This window comes from Rhineura floridana, chromosome 5 (assembly GCF_030035675.1).
Source record: "Rhineura floridana isolate rRhiFlo1 chromosome 5, rRhiFlo1.hap2, whole genome shotgun sequence".
NCBI lineage: Eukaryota > Metazoa > Chordata > Lepidosauria > Squamata > Rhineuridae > Rhineura > Rhineura floridana.
Window position 1 is genome coordinate 64,980,283 of NC_084484.1, and position 17,080 is coordinate 64,997,362.

Genomic DNA, 17,080 nt, shown 5'->3' on the forward strand with positions numbered 1-17,080 from the left:
AGATCTGCTAAACTGGGCAAACCATTTTCCTTTGCATAAGCTAATAGTTTACCCAAGTCAGCCTGTGAGTTAATGAGCTTATTGAGTGGTCAATCTGCATATCCAAAGGGATGTGGCAAGAGAGGTCCTGGTGCTATTGGAACACTTTTCAGGAAAGAGGACCTTCCTGCCCCCACCCTGGAGCCAAGGAGAGGCTTGGAAGTTTTTTGAGTCTTGTCTTGAGGGTGAAGCTGGTCAGACACACAGAGAGGCCTGTTCTCTGTGTCTGAACCCCCAAAGCTATGGGCAATGGGCAGTGAGATCTGATGGACTGTTAATGCTGAGAACCCTTCCATTTTATACATCAGGTTCTATAAATAAAAAAACCCCATTTGGTACACCAGTGAACTAAGGGCAATGAAACAGGCTGGACGACAGCCAGAGCACAAGTGGTGAAAGACGTGCTGTCCTCTCAACCCTTGCTCTTGGTTTATTAAAGCTTGCCGAGGGGGTTTGACCAAGTGGATTCAAGGTGTGGTATTCTGAGCCCATGGTTCTGAAACCCACTTTGCAAGACAGTCAACTCAATTTCACTCTTTTAATCAGAACTATTTTATCAAACCAGAAAAAACAAGGTATACAGAAACTTCAAAGAAAACATAAAGGCTCTGGGGATGGTGAACTGAGGATGGTGATGATGATGATGAAGGTTGATGGCAGGTAATTATATTGTAGAATTGTTGAAGAGGTAGATTCAACAGAGGAGAGGTAACTTCTGAGAGAGAGGTAGCTTCTGAAGACGCAATTCTGGCAGAGGAATAACTTCCAAGAGAGAGGAAAGAGAGAGAGAGAGCGCGAAGAAGTGTTGCCCTCTGGGGATACTAGGCCTTCTGCTAGCTTCACTGATGACTGAAACAAACTGAGGCAGGTTTTGGCAGGAAAAACTAACTAACCAATTAAAGAAAGGGGTGATGTCACCTGACAGGAAGTTACTGTAAAGCTAAGGGAGCATAGAGACAGACCTCTAGAGTTCCATAACTCTAACCTAATAAATACCTTCTTTAGCACAATGGAAGGAGTCTCTCTGTAGAGGCAGCACATGTGGTCAATGCATCTTTGTGGGAGGGAGTGGTCCCAGCTGCCCTGAAAGAGATAGTGATCTGACCGCTCTTAAAAAAGCCCACCCTGGACCCACTGGTTTGTGACAATTACCGCCCGGTCACAAATACCCCCTTTTTAGGGAAGGTGATTGAGAGAGTTGTGGTGCAGCAATTGCAAATACTCTTGGATGAAACATTATCTTGACCCATTCCAATCTGGGTTCAGGCCTGGTTATGGGACTAAATTGGCCTTGGTCACCCTGATGGATGAACTTTATTGGGATAAGAACAGGGGGAGTGCAGCCCTGTTATTGTTATTTGATCTCTCAGCGGCTTTTGATACAATTGGCAATGGTGTCCTTCTGAGCTGACTTGGTGAGATAGGTATTGCACTAGCTGCCCATTAGCTACCGGGCTAAGTTCAAGGATCTGGTTTTAGTGTACAAAGCCCTATGTAGCTTGGGACAGGATACCTGAAAGTTTGTCGTACCCCTTATATACTCAGCTGATCACTGCACTCTGCAGATGAGAGCCTCCAGCAGATACCATCTTGTCAGGAGGTCCATTCTGCACAACACAGGAAGCGGACCTTTAGAATTGTGACACTTACTTTTTGGAATTCTTTCCCCTTAAATATTAGGCAGGGCCAGCTCCAGGTTTCTGGGGTCCCTCGGGCACAGGGTATCAGTGGGCCCTTGTCCCCTCCCTTTCATCCTCAAACCACATTCTCCCTTGTGGTCCCACTCCTTTCAAAGAAAACAAATCTTTGCCAATATTGCAACCTCCTCCTATAAAATAAAAATACAAACTTTTGATTTATTTTAATTTGTTGGGGTAAATTTACCTATTTTTAGGCCTCAGCTCTTAAGAATTTATTCTAGTTTACCATGTTAATGATAGGCAGATTATATGAATAGTATCAGAGCCTGGGATCGTACACACAATGTACTGAGAAATAATTCTCATTTTTTGCTGTTTCTGTTGGCTTCTCTACTTTATAGCTCCTTATAGAAAAAGCAAGATATAAGTGAAAATAATAATAGGAGCTTCCCAGCTACAAATGGGGTGGTGGGGAGTTGGTGGGGAGAGGGAATTCATATACAAAGGCCCCAGGACAGACCTGAACAATGGAAGTTTGCCTGTAAAAGGAGAGGGAAGCTCTTAACAGATACACACACACTCTCTCTTTCTGATCAATGGGGCAAAGAGAATGAGGGGGTGGGGAGGCAATAATTATTATGCAATTAATTTATTATTATTTATTTATTATTTCAATTTATATACCGCCCTTAGCAAAATAGCTCTCAGGGCGGTGAACAAACAAAATAAAATACAATATATCATAATAAAAATACAAAAACATATACAAACAAACAACGAAAAGCACAGCAAAAACAAAATAAATACTACAAAAATTAAAATACAGATTAAAAGATTAAAAAAGTTAAGAAGATTAAAATGCCTGGGAGCATAAAAAGGTCTTTACCTGGCGCTGAAAAGATGGAAGTGTAGGCGCCAGGTGTACCTCTTCGGGGAGGCTGTTCCACAACTCAGGGGCCACCACAGAAAAGGCCCTAGATCTCGTAACCACCCTCCGGGCTTCCCGATGGGTTGGTACCCGGAGGAGGGCCTTAGATTCTGAACGAAGTGAAGGGGTAGGTTCATAGCGAGAGAGGCGTTCCACAAGGTATTGAGGTCCCACGCCGTGTAAGGCTTTATAGGTCAAAACCAGCACCTTGAATCTCGCCCGGAAGCAAATAGGAAGCCAGTGCAGACGCGCCAGGACAGGTGTTATATGCGAAGACCGACTGGTCCTCGTCAATCTGGCAGCTGCGTTCTGCACCAGCTGAAGCTTCCGAACTGTCTTCAAGGGCAGCCCTATGTAGAGCGCATTACAGTAATCCAATCCTGAAGTTACCAGAGCGTGGACAACGGAGGCGAGGTCGTCCCTGTCCAGATAGGGGCGTAGTTGGGCTACCAGACGAAGATGGTAAAACGCATTCCGTGCCACCGAGGCCACTTGGGCCTCGAGAGACAAGGAAGAGTCAAGAAGAACCCCCAAACTACGTACCTGTTCTTTCAGGGGGAGTGTAACCCCATCCAGAACAGGGTAAGCATCCACCATCTGAGCAGGGAAGGCGTTCACCAACAATGTCTCGGTCTTGTCTGGATTGAGTCTCAGTTTATTAGCTCTCATCCAATCCATTATCGCGGTCAGGCAACGGTTCAGCACATCAACAGACTCACCTGAGGAAGATGAAAAGGAGAAATAGAGCTGTGCGTCATCAGCGTACTGATGGCAACGCACTCCAAAACTCCTGATGACCGCACCCAGCGGCTGTGTGTAGATGTTGAAAAGCATGGGGGACAAGACCGATCCCTGGGGGACTCTACAATGGAGAGTCCATGGTGTCGAGTGATGTTCCCCAAGCACTACCTTCTGGTGACGATCCGCGAAGTAGGAGCGGAACCACTGCCAAGCAGTGCCCCCGACACCCAACTCCGCGAGTCTCCCCAGAAGGATACCATGGTCGATGGTATCAAACGCCGCTGAGAGATCAAGGAGAATCAACAGAGTCACACTCCCCCTGTCCCTCTCCCGACAAAGGTCATCATACAGGGCGACCAAGGCTGTTTCGGTGCCAAAACCGAGCCTGAAACCGGATTGAAACGGATCTAGATAATCGGTTTCATCCAAGAGCGCCTGGAGTTGGCTGGCAACCACCCGCTCCAAAACCTTGCCCAAAAAAGGGACATTCGCCACCGGTCTATAGTTATTCAGATTATCTGGGTCCAAGGAGGGTTTCTTTAAAAGAGGTCTCACTACTGCCTCCTTGAGGCTACCAGGGACTACTCCCTCCCTCAAGGAGGCGTTAACCACTTCCTTGGCCCAACCGGTGGTCCCAGCCCTGCTAGCTTTCACTAGCCAAGATGGGCAAGGATCCAGAACAGACGTGGTTGCCCGAACCATTCCAAGCACCTTGTCCACTTCCTCGAGCTGCACCAACTGAAACTCATCCAATAAAGAAGGACAAGGCCGTGCTCCGGACACTTCAATGGATTCATCTGTCACAACATCAGAGTCAAGGTCCCTGCGGATACATGCGATCTTATCTTGAAAGTGTCCAGCAATTTCGTTGCAGCGGGTCTCAGATGTTTCCATAGTATCGTGGGGGCCAGAGCGTAAGAGCCCTCGCACGACTTTAAAAAGCTCTGCTGGGCGGCATAAAGATGATCTAATAGAGGCAGCAAAATAGAGCTTCTTTGCTGTCCTTACCGCTTTTGTATACAACTTATTGTATACAATGTATACAATTGTATAATGCCTAATTAAGGCTGCAATCCAATGCATTTGTCTGGGAGTAAGTCCCATTGAACCCAATGGAGTTTACTTCAGACTAGACATTATTGGATTGCAGCCTAAGAAAACCAGGAAAGCTTTCTAACCTTCCTTCCTTCCAAGCTCCACAGTCCACTCTTCTAAGTACATTTACCTGGGAGGAAGTCCTTCTGAATTCAACAGGGCTTACTTCTGAGCAATTAGAATAGACATAGGCTCTTTTTCATCACCTTCCTCCTCTCAGCATTGCCTTGCTTCTGCTGCTACAGGCCAGTAAGCTCCTCCCCTCCTCCCATGCCTGAAACTCATGACAGGCAGGGCAGCTCCCTAGCAACTGTCCTGGCTCTTGTCTTCCTTGGCAGTGGCGAAGCTGAGCAGGACAGAGGAACTAATTTGATGAATGGCATACCTCCCTAAGTATCATAACCTGATTCATTCCCTGCGTTGCCAGTTGCCAGTTCCTTGGGCAACAACCATGCCACTGTCCATGTTTCACATTGTCTCTCATTCAAAAGCAATAGGCTTTTCAACATCTTACACATTTTGGAAGCAGGACTGGAAAATCACATCAGCCTGTGATTCCATTACAGTAAAATTCAATTCAATTTAAGATAATCACAAATGTTCAGAGACTGGCAGGTTGTCATTATATATAAATGCATTGTAAAATATAGGCATGTTTAAACTGTATATTCTCTGTAATAGGTTTGGAAACTCTGTGTATTTGGGAAGGAGGCATCCACTTTGGTTTTCCTGAGACTTCATTTGAATCTGCAGTGATGTTCCTTGATATTATGCCCCAAACAACCACTTTATATCTTAATTTTCTTACTTTGATGGTCTTAACAGTCAGCTAATTGGAGACATTTTTCATAGAAATCTTCTCCTGCCAAACTTTATTTTGAATGGCAGATGTTCAGAGCTTTGAAGTAACTAGTTACAAGTAACAAATTATTTGTAATTCATTACTTTTTTGAATAACGAGTGGGTTATTCCTTTACATGTTGATTGCAATAGAACTAGGAGTAATTTTACTACTTTTGTGGAGTAATTGTAACATTTCCAGAATTACTTTTGGGCATTACTTTTGGGAGGGGAGCAGGGGAAGTCTTCTGCTCCTCTGATTTGTGGATGAAAATCATGTGCCTCAAACTGGGCTTCTGTGCAGTGTCGCTCTTTCCTCATGCTCTGTGGATGGAGAGGAGGTGGAGAGTGAGATGGGGTGGAGTGGAGAAAACAATTATTTTTAAAAAATGGATAGTGGTGGTGAGGAATGGAGTGGAGGGAAAAAGGATCCGGAGGTCAAGAACATGGATAAAGGAGGAGAAGGAGGCAGCAGCAGAATGGAGATAAAGAACTGTGGAGGTGAAAGATGACAACGTGTGTGTGTGTGTGTGTGTGTGTGTGTGTGTGTGTGTGTGTGTGTGTGAGAGAGAGAGAGAGAGAGAGAGAGAGAGAGAGAGAGAGAGAGAGAGAGAGAGAGAGAGAGAGAGAGAGAGAGAGAATACTGTGTTTGCACTTGGCACACAAAGTGGCCTCCACCACCCTCTCTGGCTACTGTGCTGCATTTGCAGTATTTTAACTTTTTTGCATCTCAGGGGAAAATGTTTGCTTGCGTGAGTGTCCCTTAGTTGGTGGCAGGGCAGAGTCTGGGAGGTGGTTAAGTGAGAGTGATTATGCTGGCTGGCTGGCTGAGTGGGGGGGTTGCACTTGGTTTGACATGCAAAGATCTGAGTAGTGGCCTCAGCCTCCCTCCCCACCACCCGTACCAGCGGAGAGACCACCATTGCTATCTTATGAATAAAAAGAATTATTCTACCACCTCTGTATGTGTGTCTTTATTTTTAATGTTGTTTTAGGCTACTTAGATGTGCAGCAGCCAAGGCTAGCACCTTGTAGGCAGTTTTTTTCAAAGTAACTGAAATGTAATTGTAGTGATTACTTTGGAGGAAAAGTAAAGTAATCAGTTACTTTCAGAGCAATTGTAACTGTAACGGTAATTACTACTTTTTTGGGCCATGTAACTGTAACTGTAATTTATTACTTTTTTAAAGTAATCTTCCAAGCTCTGCAGATGTTAAAATCAAGTGCACCCAAGTGGGGCATTAAATGCATGAAGTTTGAACTCTTGTCATTTAATTTTAGCTACCAAAATTCTGATCATACATCAAGGGCTGATTAAGATACTATATTCCTGGGAAACTAACATGTAATTTCTTCTGGCATGCACAGTGGGTAATATTTACTTCTGTCTATTCAAAGCCTGTATTTTCTTAACATAGTGAGTTGGATCTAGACTTAGTTCTGCATAGCCTAAAAAAAGGTAAAGGTAAAGGTGTCCCCGCACTTGTAGTGTGAGTCGTTTCCAACTCTTAGGGTGACGTCTTGTGACGTTTACTAGGCAGACCGTATATATGGGGTGGGATTGCCAGTTCCTTCCCCGGCCTTTCTTTACCCCCCAGCATATGCCGGGTACCCATTTTACCGACCACGGATGGATGGAAGGCTGAGTGGACCTCGACCCCTTTTACCGGAGATTCGACTTCCTCCTTCCGTTGGAATCGAACTCCGGCCGTGAGCAGAGCTTTCGGCTGCATTACCACCGCTTACTACTCCGTGCCACGGAGGAGCATAGCCTAGATCTGTGGAAATCAATCAGGCTTAAGTAAATCATGATAACCAAGTATGCCAGGAATAGCTAACATGTAGTCCAATAGCATCTGAAAGACACCAAGTCCCATCATCCCTGGGAGTGTAGATCAACATCTGGAGGGCACCACATTGACTATCCCTGCAATAAGAATTCCTTTTCTAGAACGATTTTTTCTTTTCTAAGCCAAGTGTGGTATCTACTTTGCTGTGTAGATTTTTCAGTGTTTTTAGCTATATTTGACCTTGGAATGTTAGAATACTTTTTTTGGAGGGGGAATAGAATATTACATATTCATATTCTTAAGGGCTTACACATAAAAATCTTTTGAAAACAAACAATATACAGATCTCAAGGCTTGTCTCCTGCATGATAACTGCCTTCTTTGCTTCTATAAATGTCCCGTCCAGAGTTGAAAGAATGAGGCTGGAGTGTGTGTGCGAGTAGATCTTGTTTTATTAAAGTAATGGATACATCAAAAGAATTGCGCTTCATTAGACCCCTATGCTAACTCACTAAAGTCCCTAACTATACTTAGACATGCTCTGCAACGTATGAAGGAAGTTGACGCAACGACCTCCCTCTGGGCGCGACAGGTTTATATAGGAGCGGTTTTTGAACGTAATCTTTGGCTCCTTCGTAAGTCCTGTCTTTGCCCTGACCGTTTCTCCCGCCAGCGGGAACATGGGGACAGGGGGCGCGCTTCCAACTGCTCATCGGAAGACATCTGCTCATGAGCAACAGCCTCGAGGTCAGAGGGAGGTGCTAAACTGGATTCCTCCTGAGAACCGCTTGGGAAAGGAGGGTCTGGCGCTGACTCTGAAGCTTCCCCCAATGGGCTCTCTGCCTCAGACGGGGGAGGTGCGCCCGGCTCCTCAGGAAGGGCATTACTCATGGGAACTGGCTGGGGAGCTGGCTGTCCCCCTCCCACTCGTTCCTGCTCAGACACAACATTCTCCAGCCCTGCCTCCTCTGACTGCTGAGGCGCCCGAAACTCGTACCTCCCCCCTTCCTTTCCTTTCTGAGTAGACTGGATCACAACATCATCCCCCCTTCCATGCTTTAACCCTTCCCACCCCTGAGTTCTAGGTTTCTCTGGATAGGCTTCATGGAATTCTCTCACCAAAGTCAGAGTGTGCACGTTTTCCTCTGTTTCCCAGGAACGTTCAGTTGAATCGTACCCTTTCCAATGAATCAGGTACTGAAGACGCCCTCTGCGTTTACGCGAATCCAAAATCTGTTCTACTTCGTATTCCTCCTGCCCCTCCACCAACAATGGAGGCACGGGCTCTACTCGCGGGCAGTAAGGGTCAGGGCCAACGTCCTTGGTCAATAGAGCCCTGTGAAAGACTGGGTGTATCTTGTAGGTGGGTGGCAATTTTAGTCTATAAGTCATGGGGTTAATCTGAGCCTCCACCTCAAAGGGCCCTACACGCCGATCTTGCAGCTTACGACATCGGCCAGGCATAGCTAGGAAACGGGTGGAGACCCAGACCTGATTTCCAATTCGTATGGGTTCTCCTTCTCTCCGATGCTGATCAGCTGTGCGTTTGTAATCCAACTTGGCTTGCTCTAGTTGCTCCTGGAGTAGTTTTTGTGTGGCGTGAAGTTCCTGCAAGTAATCCTCCACGTCTGGGACTGAGAAACTGTCTTTTGGAGCAGGGAAAGCTCGGGGGTGATAGCCGAAATTGGCGAAGAAAGGAGTCTGTTGCGTGTGCGAATGCACGACATTATTGTAGGCGAATTCTGCTAAATGTAGATAGGACATCCAGTTGTCTTGCTGATATCCCACAAAACAACGTAAATATTATTGCAACACTGCGTTAACTCTCTTGGACTGCCCATCCATTTGGGGATGATGGGCAGAAGACAGTCTTAGCTCCCCTTGTAGTAATTTCCACAAAGCTTGCCAAAAGCCGGAGGTGAATTGTGTGACTCGATCGGAAACCAGACTATCTGGCAGGCCGTGCAGCCGATACACATTTTGCACATACAACTTAGCCGTTTCTTGAGCATTTGGAAGTCCTGCACACGGAATGAAGTGAGCCATTTTCAAGAAGGCATCCACTACCACCAAAACTGTGGTTTTCGCCTGCGATGGTGGAAGATCTGTCATAAAGTCCATTGTGATCATTCTCCAAGGGCCTCCGGGGGTGGGGAGGGGCTCTAAGAGTCCTGGTGGCTTCCCAGTGGCATGTTTAGCCCTCATGCAAGTGGGGCAACAGTGAACATAATGCTCTACGTCCTTTTTTACCTGGGGCCACCAGAACTCCCGAGTGACAGCTTGAATGGTCTTAAAAGCCCCGAAGTGGCCTGCCGTAGGGGCGTCATGGCACTGGTGTAGTACCCTGGCTTGCAGTTCTCCCGGGGGCACATAAACAGCTTCCTGATGGTACAGTAGCCCCCCCTTCCATATAAAGTCTTTCTGTTCTGCTAAGGGAGACGCGCCTTCTTCGACCCGCTGCTCCTGCATGAAAGGGTCCTGCTGTTGCACCTCATGCACTTCAGCTTCCCAAGACTCTTGACAAGCCCTTACTACTCCCCGCTCGGGTGGGAAGATGTACTGTAACTGTCTTGGGGTGGGATCTGTCAGAAATTTGGGCTTCCTTGAGAGAGCATCCGCCCTCTTATTCTGTGCTTGGGGAATGTAATGAATTTTGAAATGGAACCATGCGAAGAACTGTGCCCAGCGCACTTGCCGCTGATTGAGTTTACGGGCGGTTTGAAGACTCTCTAGATTACGATGGTCCGTGCGCACCTCAATTTCATGCTGTGCCCCTTCCAGATGGTGTCTCCAGGCTTCAAAGGCATCTCTAATAGCTAATAACTCCTTTTCCCACACAGTGTAATTTCATTCAGAGTCATTTAACTTTCTGGAAAAGTAGGCACAAGGCATCAGCCCTCCCCCTTTTTGGGCAGGCTGCAACAGAACCGATCCGATAGCTACGTCCGATGCATCCGATTCGAGCACAAAAGGAAGCGCTGGGTCGGCGTGCTGTAAGATGGGTTCGGTAGCAAACTTTAGCTTCAGACTCTCAAAAGCCTCTTGTGCAGCTTCTGTCCATTTAAACGGCCCTGAGCCCTTCAGGCAATCTGTAAGCAGTGCTGTCTGATGAGAGTAGTTGGCTATGAAGCGACGGTAGTAATTTGCAAAGCCCAAGAAGCATTGCAAATCTTTCTTGGTCTTGGGGGGTTGCCATGTGAGCACACAATGAACTTTTTCTGGGTCCATTTCTACCCCTGATGGAGAGATCCTATACCCCAGAAAGTCCAACGTGGTTAGGTCAAATCCGCACTTCTCCAGCTTCGCGTAAAGGCAGTGCTCCCTTAACTTCTGCAGCACGGCACATACGTGGGAATCGTGTTCTTCCGGAGTATTTGAGTAGATCAAAATATCATCCAGATAAACTATCATGAAACGGTCCACAAAGTCTCTGAAGATGTCATTCATGAAATTTTGGAAGGCTCCAGGTGCCCCCGACAGCCCATAGGGCATTACTAAATACTCATACTGGCCATAACGGGTCTGAAAAGCTGTTTTCCATTCATGACCCGCCTTAATCCTCACCAAGTTGTAAGCTCCTCTCAGGTCCAGTTTCGTGAAAATTTTGGCGGAACGCAACCTCTCCAAGATTTCTCTAATGAGAGGCAGCGGGTAGCTATTGGGGATAGTGATCTGGTTTAGGGCTCGATAATCATTACAGGGACAGAGCTCTCCCCCTTTCTTCTTCACAAACAGCAGGGGTGCGCCAGCTGGGGACTGCGAAGGGCGAATGAAGCCTTTCTTCAAATTAGTGTCCAGAAACTCCCTTAACGTCGCCAATTCTGGTTCAGACAGCGAGTAGATCCTCCCGGCGGGGATGTTTGCTCCAGGCATCAAATGGATGGCACAATCATAGGGTCAGTGAGGAGGGAGTTGCTCCGCTTCGTTTTTATCGAAGACATCCCGAAAACTCCCATATTTGGCCGGCAAAGTTATTTCCCCAGGGGAAGACGTCCCTGCCAACACCTGTGACTCTTCTTTAGGTCTGCAATGTTGATGGCAGTGCTTGGAGGTAAACACCACCACCGCTTCATCCCAAAAGATTGTGGGATTGTGCCTCACCAGCCAAGGCATACCCAACACCACCGGGAAACACAGCAAAGACGCCACATAGAACGACAGGTCTTCCCGATGCCCAGGGACCTCCACTTCCATTGACTCAGTCACCCGAGTCACCCCCCCCAGACTTCAGAGGCCAGCCATCTATGGTTTCCACTGCCAACGGGAGGCTCAGTTCTCTTGTGGGAATAGCGTGGTGTAGTGCCAACTCTCGGTCTATGAAACAAGAGGATGCTCCACTGTCTATCATAGCCTTTGCTGAGAAGCTCTCCCCTGAGGATAGGGTGATGCGAACGGGCATCAGAAGGGCCCCTTGGGATGGAAGGGTTCGTAACGGAGGCTCAGTGTCTGTAGCACCCCCAACTCTCTAGCCTGTACAAGAGCTGGGATGTGAAGTTTTCCGGCGGCTGGGGTCTGCCGGTTTTAGCAGCACAATTTCTGGCGAGGTGCCCCGACTTCCCACAATATAGACACAGTCCTTCCCTCCATCGTCTTTCCCTCTCCTCCTCTGTCAATCTTGGTCTAGCCCCCCCAATCTGCATGGGCTCCTCTCCCAAAACAGTAGGGATGCCAGGATTGGGCACGGGGCGTGCATGGGGTGGCAGAGTAGCAACCTGATTCCGTGGAGGCTCCATTCTTCACTCCAACTTTCTTCCCTCTAAGCGACTGTCTATTTGCAAACTCAGTTGAATCAAACCCCTCAGTGAGTCGGGGTGTGTGGAGCGCGCCAGTTCATCGAACACTTCTGGACTCAGTCCATTCCTGTAGAAGTACATCAAGGCTGGGTCATTGTACTCCGTCTCTTGAGACAAAACACAAAAGGCATTTGTGTATTGCCCTACGGACTCCTTTCCTTGTCTCAGGGTCCCTAACTGACGGGCAACCGTCTCCTTCCTCTGGGGGTCTCGGAACATCTCCCCCATCGCATTCTTGAAGGCGTCAAACTGGCGCAATATCTGGTCATTGCGAATCAAATACGGGGTGGCCCATTTTGCCGCTTCCCCTTCCAACAAACTGATGACGAACGCCACCTTCGCATCATCCGTCGGGAACTCAGCTCTGCGCACTTGAATGTACAACTCACATTGGGCTAGAAATGTGGCAAACTGTTCACTCTGGCCCCCATATCGCACGGGGAGCCCCACTGGAGATTTCACAGGAGCTGCCGCCCCAGGAGGCGCAGCCTGGACTTGGGCGACCAAGGCATGGAGATTCTGGTTATCCACTTGCAAGGCTTGCGTTGCAGCTCTGAGGGCTTGGTTCTCAGTTTGTAAGGCTTGCGTAGTCACTCGGTGGTTCTGGATCTCGGCATACAAGGCTTCCATGGTGATAGGTACTCCCCCTCTTGCTCCATTCTGATCCATGTCGTCTGCCATGGGAACTGGTTTGAGTAGGGATGGTGTGGGTTGCGTCAATCTGTCCCGTCCAGAGTCGAAAGAATGAGGCTGGAGTGTGTGTGCGAGTAAATCTTGTTTTATTAAAGTAATGGATGCATCAAAAGAATTGCACTTCATTAGACCCCTATGCTAACTCACTAAAGTCCCTAACTATACTTAGACATGCTCTGCAACGTATGAAGGAAGTTGACGCAACGACCTCCCTCTGGGCGCGACAGGTTTATATAGGAGCGGTTTTTGAATGTAATCTTTGGCTCCTTCGTAAGTCCTGTCTTTGCCCTGACCGTTTCTCCCACCGGCGGGAACACGGGGACAGGGGGCGTGCTTCCAACTGCTCATCGGAAGACATCTGCTCACGAGCAACAGCCTCGAGGTCAGAGGGAGGTGCTAAACTGGATTCCTCCTGAGAACTGCTTGGGAAAGGAGGGTCTGGCGCTGACTCTGAAGCTTCCCCCCACGGGCTCTCTGCCTCAGCCGGGGGCGCTGCGCCCGGCTCCTCAGGAAGGGCATTACTCATGGGAACTGGCTGGGGAGCTGGCTGCCCCCCTCCCGCTCGTTTCTGCTCAGACACAACATTCTCCAGCCCTGCCTCCTCTGACTGCTGAGTCGCCTGAAACTCATACCTCCCCCCTTCCTTTCCTTTCTGAGTAGACTGGATCACAACAATAAAGTTCTCCCTCTTAAAAGAAACTCTTATGGCATCAAGACTATTGTGACCGTTTCAGATGGGAGTTAATGTTTTCTTGCTTTTCAGACTTGTTAATACTTAATTTTCATTTTTATTTAATTTATTGTTGATGTTCAATGAAGGATAAATATAAATGTGCTTTTTATAACACATTATGGCATATTTGCATTTTATATGCTATAACTTCCAGTGGGGTGGCCATGTTAGCCTATTGCAGTGAAAATAGCAAACGAAGGTGCCTGAAGACCAGGGCCAGTTCCAAAGGGCGGCCAGGTTGGGCACTGGCCCGAGGGCCCCACAGCTCTAGGAGCCCCTGGGGGGGCCCTGAGGGGCCCTCCGCTCCCCTTCCGCGATCCTGTGGATCGCAAGGTGAGTTTCCGAGCCGCCTGCCATCCCCCACTCTTCACCTACCTTTCTCTGCTGTTCGCGCAGGGTTGCCATCAATAAAGATGGCAGCCGAGGTTTCCGTAAGGGACTGAAGCCTCTGCCGCCATCTTGGTTGATGGCAGCAATGCGAGTGCTGCATGCCATCAACCAAGATGGCGGCAAAGGCTTCAGTCCCTTACGGAAACCTCGGCTGCCATCTTTATTGATGGCAACCCTGCGTGAACAGCAGAGAAAGGTAGGTGAAGTGCTGGGGATGGCGGGGGATGGTGGGCGGTTCAGAAGCTCATCTTGCGATCCACGGGATCGTGGAAGGGAAGCAGAGGGGCCCGGGGCAGTCTAATGGCCAAGGGCCACCACATTCCTGGAGCCGGCCCTGCTGAAGACTCTTTGTTGTATATGCTACATGTTGATTTAATGTGTCTTAAGGCTTATTTATTTGTCAATTATAGATTTTCTGTTATGAAGGGTCATCTGGGGCACAAAACATATTGGATTTTTGAGCGGATCTATCTACTTACCATGAATTTAGGATTCATTTCTATCTGCATCTGCTTGTGAACTGTTCTTCTGCTATGCTCATACTAGAAATTTCCATCTTGCTGAATGATGGCAATAAGTTCCACAACAGACTTGCATTTTAACAAACTTAAATAGCAGTCTCATACAAAAGTGATGTGAATTTGCCCATACTTCTGTGCATCTTTTCACTCATGTAGGAAGTAATCATGTACCCGGGTTCCTGACAATAAGCCCCATTGAACTCATTGGGGTTTTCTTTTGAGTAGACATCACTATGTATAGAGTTGCACAGCACTGGTAGGATGCAATTCTGTACGGAAGATCTGCTACCTCAAAAAAGATATTGCAGAGTTGGAAAAGGTTTGGAAAAGGGCAAGCAAAATGATCAAGGGGATGGAGTAACTCCCCTGTGAGGAAAAGTTGCAACATTTCAGGCTTTTTAGCTTAGAGAAAAGGCGAGAAAGAGATAACATGCTAGAAGTGTATACAATTATGAATGGCATGGAGAAAGTGGACAGAGAATTTTCTCTCTCTCATAATACTAGAACTTGGATACATCCAATGAAGGTTAATGTTGGAAGATAGGACAAACAAAGGAAAGTACTTATTCACAGTGCATAGTTAAACTATGGAATTTGCTCCCACAGGAGGCAGTAATGGCCATCAACCTGGAAGGCTTTACAGAAGATTAGACATATTCATGAAGGAGAAGGCTATCAATGGCTCCTCATCATTATGGCTATGCTCTGCCTCCACAGTCAGAGGCAGCAGGCTTCTGAATAAGAGTTGCTGGAAACCGCAGGAGGGCAGAGTGCTCTTGCACTCAGGTCCTACTTGTGGGCTTCCCATGGACATCTAGTTGGCCACTGTGAGAACAGGATACTGGACTAGATGGGCAATTGGCCTGATTCAGCAGGCTCTTCTTATGTTCTTATGCCTGCTGGGGGGTTATAGCAGAGAAGGGGACCTTCAGATGTAGTTCGACTCCAACCCCCATCAGCTCCAGCTAGCATGGTCGATGCTTATACCATGAGGTGATAGCTAACATGGTGCCCTCCAGATGTTGTGAATTACACCTTCCACCAGCCCAGCATTACCAATGGTTAGGGATGACATGAATTGTAGTTCACATCTGGAGGGCACTGTGTTGGCTTCCCCTGGATGACAGGGTTTGTCAGATGCCCATAGCCAGCAGCAGTGACCAGGATGCTCTTGTCTATTCCTGCATGGGCCTGTTAACCACTCTCGGCAAACTCTTGTACTCATACAAGCTCCATGACAGACAGGTATGGAAAAGGTGATAGAGTTCGCCGCATGGAGCTGGTAACAAAAGAGAGATTGCACCTGCTAACGTCTGCCAGTTGAGCCCTGCTAGAGTGATTGGTTGACAACTCCACACATGTCCTTCCCTTTGAGGATCTCCTTCATGGCAGATGCTGTTTAATAAAGGCTTTGACTTTGTGTTCTGACTTTATTGCTAGAGAGTGGTGGATAGGGATCTTTCCTCCAATCTAGCATGATCTGGCTTCAGATGGCCTTAAGGGGCCTTACTCTAAAGGGGGAGGCAGCAGGCAGGAAGCTTGATGGGCTCAGGGTCAGTGGCCCCTCATTTCTCTACTTAGTCAGGTTCCCTGGACTGTGGGGGGGAAGGCATCTCAGTGAGCACAAATGGGATGGGTTTGTATGGGACAGTTAGATGAAGATGCAGGGTGGGGAAGAGAGAAGGATGATGAGTGAGAAATGATTTCATGGACAGGCAAGGAAAGCTGCTGAGGGCTGGCTTATTGGGCAAAATAGTAGAGGACAGGGAGAGAAGGGGAGGGCTCTCTCCACTTTTCCTAGTGTGGGGTTGTTCCCTGAATTTGATCCAGGGACCTCCAGCATGTAAAGCCTAACTTGTTCCACTCAGCTAAGGGTCTTTCTCTAGCCCTTGTGCTCCTACTGAGAGAAACCAAAACCAAATTGAATATTTGTCCATCCCTAGATGTAGCCCATCAGGCATATGTGGTCCATTAGGTGAGAGCTGGTAAACCTCCTGCTTGTGCTATGTGCTTAGGTTTGCAAAAACAGGTGGACTGCTAAGCACCCAGCAACACTTGTGACTTGCTCAACCACAGTGGTGTCACTAGGGTTGGTGTCACCTGGTGCGGCCCGCAGCGTCTTCTCTCTGAGACTGTGAGCGATGGCATGTGCGCAGCGTGTGCACGGCCTCTAGGAGCGCACGGCTGAACGACAGGGCCCGGGAGCGCGCTACCGCCTCGCTGCCGCCGCTTCCACCTTCTAACAGCCGAGGAAGGCAGCCGGCGGCATGCGAAGGCTCTTGTTGGTGCCTAGGCGGTGCCTGGGGGGGCCGCTTTGGGTGTCACCCCTGTCTGGTGGTGTCACCCGGTGCGGCCCGCACCTGCCGCACTACCCTAGTGACGCATGCTTAACCACACTATTGAGACCTTCTGATTATGGAACTAAGGTGTGTCTGTCTTTGTCAGCAAGGCTAGGCCTGCAGTCCTAAGAATACTTACTGGAAGCAAGTCCAATTGAAATCAAAAGAGAGCTGAATTCAAAATAAACATGCTTGGGGGTGCATTGTAATTCAGATGGAACCCAAGTTTACTTTGCTTCTGGATCAAGTTGCACATATGTTACGGGTGTGTGTGTATTTATTTGTTCATTCTGTTGTAGAATAATTATTGCATAAATAAAGGTTCAATGTTATCAGACGTTTTTGAGAAAACAATTTAAGCTAGCATTGTAGATCATACTGAGATTTGCAGCTGAAAGGTGATATTGAAATGCCACTGAAGCATTGGGAGAAATAGCTCCAAAGATGTTTAATAGATAAAGCACAGGGATGGAATTCTATTCCCAGTATTAATAGTCACATGCTGTGTGACCACAGGCAAATCACGGTGCCTCAGTTT